The sequence below is a fragment of the Pteropus vampyrus genome, unplaced genomic scaffold, assembly GCF_000151845.1.
Source record: "Pteropus vampyrus isolate Shadow unplaced genomic scaffold, Pvam_2.0 Scaffold79, whole genome shotgun sequence".
In the NCBI taxonomy this organism is placed as follows: Eukaryota; Metazoa; Chordata; class Mammalia; order Chiroptera; family Pteropodidae; genus Pteropus; species Pteropus vampyrus.
Genome location: NW_011888860.1, coordinates 6,472,271 through 6,475,309, shown reverse-complemented (window position 1 = coordinate 6,475,309; position 3,039 = coordinate 6,472,271). Strand labels below are relative to the sequence as shown.

General features: G+C 40.7%; 1 protein-coding gene and 1 pseudogene across 3 annotated transcripts in view; both read right to left on the bottom strand.

Annotated features, from left to right (window-relative positions):
* GABRB1 (gamma-aminobutyric acid type A receptor beta1 subunit) overlaps positions 1-3,039 on the bottom strand; it is a 391,944-nt gene that overhangs the window by 203,503 nt on the left and 185,402 nt on the right. The window lies entirely within an intron of this gene.
* LOC111741555 lies at positions 17-135 on the bottom strand (annotated as a pseudogene).

The following is a 3,039-nucleotide window of genomic DNA, read 5'->3' as shown; positions in this document are numbered from 1 at the left end:
TTTTTTTAATTTTTTATTCCTACAGCACCTGGTCTTCCTAGGTGGTCTCCCATCCAAGTACTAACCAGGTCCGATCCTGCTTAGCTTCTGAGATCAAAGAGAATCAGGCTTGTTCAGGGTAGCATGGCTGTAGACTGTTGATGGACATTTGGGTTGTTTCCTCCTTTTGACTATTGTAAATAATGCTCTATGAATACTAGCATACATGTAAGCACAATTCATTTATACTCATTATTCCGTTATTCTAAGTAAATCCATAGATTTAACAGATTAAGGGTTAAGTAATTCGCCCAAGGTTATTAAAGAAGTCATAACCAGAAAAATATCTAAAGACTACATTTCAAGTGAACTCTATTTTCTACGACTGGATGACCTCTCTAGAGTAAATATATGATTACAATTTATCAGAGTACGTTTAGAGCTAAAATGAGTTGGAGTTCCATGTTTTACAGAGGCATGACATGAAATGGAAACCTACATAAATATAAATGAATAGCTGACCATGTGGGTGAAGAGGAGACACTTCTTTATATCAGTATTATCTGTCTTTCTATCTATCTATCTATCTATCTATCTATCTATCTATCTATCTTTCTATCATCTATCATCTATCTTACCTATTCTATCTATCTATCTATCTATCATCATCATTATCAATTATCTTTTTATCATCTATCCACAGCAGTGCATATAATAGGCTGCTGTGAATGCTTTCATAAAGATCTGTAAAAATGCTACATATTCAAAATCACTAGATCGAAATATAAGCATAATACTTTCAATTCCATAATATCCAGATTTCATATCCAAGTTGACTACTAGTCAGTTATATATAGAATCTGAAAGGGAGTAATTATGAGAACTGTAGAAGATACATCCAATTGTATGATACGTTTCTGAAAACCGTTTTCATAGAGAAGTCAATTCTGATTTATCTGCTTTTTTTTTTTTTTACTGGTATAAAATGCAGAACATTAGGGTTCCAGTCAGGATGACAGAGTAGGTAAACATTGTGCTTGCTTCCTCTTTTACCCACATCAAAATTACAACTAAGCTACAGAACAGCTTCATTGGGAGTCACTTGAAGTGTGGCTGAACAGAAGCCATACAATTGGGGACATACATAGGAAGCTACTTTGAGACTGGTAGGAGGGGTAGGGATGCAGAATGGTTAAAAATCAGGAGGAATGTCTCGGCTGTGGAGATTTCCTTGGAAGAGTGAAGGACTCCAGTCCCACACTTGGCACTCCAACTCAGAGTTCCAGTACCAGGAAGAGGTGTGTCCACACCTCTGGCTATAAAAAAACAGTGGATATTGTGGCTCCGTGAGACAGAGGGCGACTGGAGTCACAGATGTTCTTCTTAAAGGGCCCATGAGTGAACTTACTCTCTGATGGACTCACTTACTCTGAGCTCCAGCACTGCAGGAGCAGCTTGAAAGGTGCCAGGGACAAGCAGGGAGAAAATGAATTGTCTGGCTTCAGAGTGAGGGCTGGAGGGGCAGCTTACTCTGAGACTAAAGTGCTGGCAGGAACTACTGTTCCTTTGCAGACACTGGCAGGGGCCGTATCTGAGTCTCCATCAACCTGGTTAACATGGTTACTCTGCTCTGGCGATTCCTTGAGACTCTGCCCCACTCAACATGCAGGCCCACCTAAGCCACTTCCAGTGGCTTTTCCATACAAGTGGCCTGTCTTGGCTCATGCTGTGGACTTTCCTAAAATCTTTCAAAGTTTTGCAAAACTCAAACAAGCAGCATCTGGTCAGTATGCCTTGAAACTCTTGCTGAGTAGCTCCAAGCCTGGCACTAGCAGCATCCTGCCTTAGTTTACGGATTGGCCTCTCGGGCACCTCCAAGCCTAATGAGGGTAGTGACCATCTTTGGATTGCTTGTTGATTTTTGCCAGGTGGCCCCAGGCTGGGCACAGGCTGCAGCTGGAGCCCTTCCCAGGAGGCCCCAGGATTAACACACTGAATGACCAGCTTCAGATCAAGCTGGAGCACCACCCAGGACTTCATCCAAGGATGATACACTCAAAGAGCAGATCGAGAAGGAACAAGAGCCCTGCTAAATTGAATCCTGCCTTATACGGTCAGCCCCTCACCAGCCAGTCCTCACAACCAATCATCCCGAAGGTTAGTCCCTCCCAGTTGATGTGTAAACAGTAACCAAAGCTCAACTACAACAGGAGGATACAAACAGCCTATACAAGAAACATATCTGGAGCACCCGGCACAGGTGACCAGGGAAAACTATGCTGCTGAGCCCCACAGGACACCTACTACATGAGGCTACTCTACTAAGACCAAGAGACATAGCAGCCCTACATAATAAATAGAAACAAATACAAAGGGGACAGACAAAATAAGGAGACAAAGAAACATGTCCCAAATGAAAGAACACAACAAAGTTACAGAAAAAGAACTGAACAAAATGCAGACAAACAATCTAGCAGATGCAAATTTTAAAACACTAGTTATAAGGATGTTCAATGAACTTAGGAGAAGAGTAGATGAACTCAATGAGAACTTTAACAGAGAGATAGAAAACATTAAAATGGAGATAGAATATGTAAAAAAACAATCAGAAATGAAGAATGCAATAACTGAAATGAAGAGACATTAGAAGAAGTCAATAGTAGATTAGATAAAACAGAGGAGCGAATGAGCAATTTGGAAGATAGGGTAGCAGAAAACACCCAATTATAACAGCAAGAAAGAGAATCTAAAAAAATGAAGATAGTTAAAGGGACCTCTGGAACCACATCAAGAACAGCAACATTTACATCATACAAGTACCAGAAGGAGAAGAGAGAGCAAGGAATTGAAAACCTATTTGAAGAAATAATGGCAGAAAACTTCCCTAATGTGGTGAAGGAAATAGATAATACAAGTCCAGGAAGCACAGAATCCCAAACCTAAAGAGACTCACACCAAGACACATCATAACTAAAATGCCAAAAGTTAAAGACAGAGAGAGAATCTTAAGCAGCAAGAGAAAAGCATCTAGTTACCTACAAGGGAGCTCCCATAAGACCG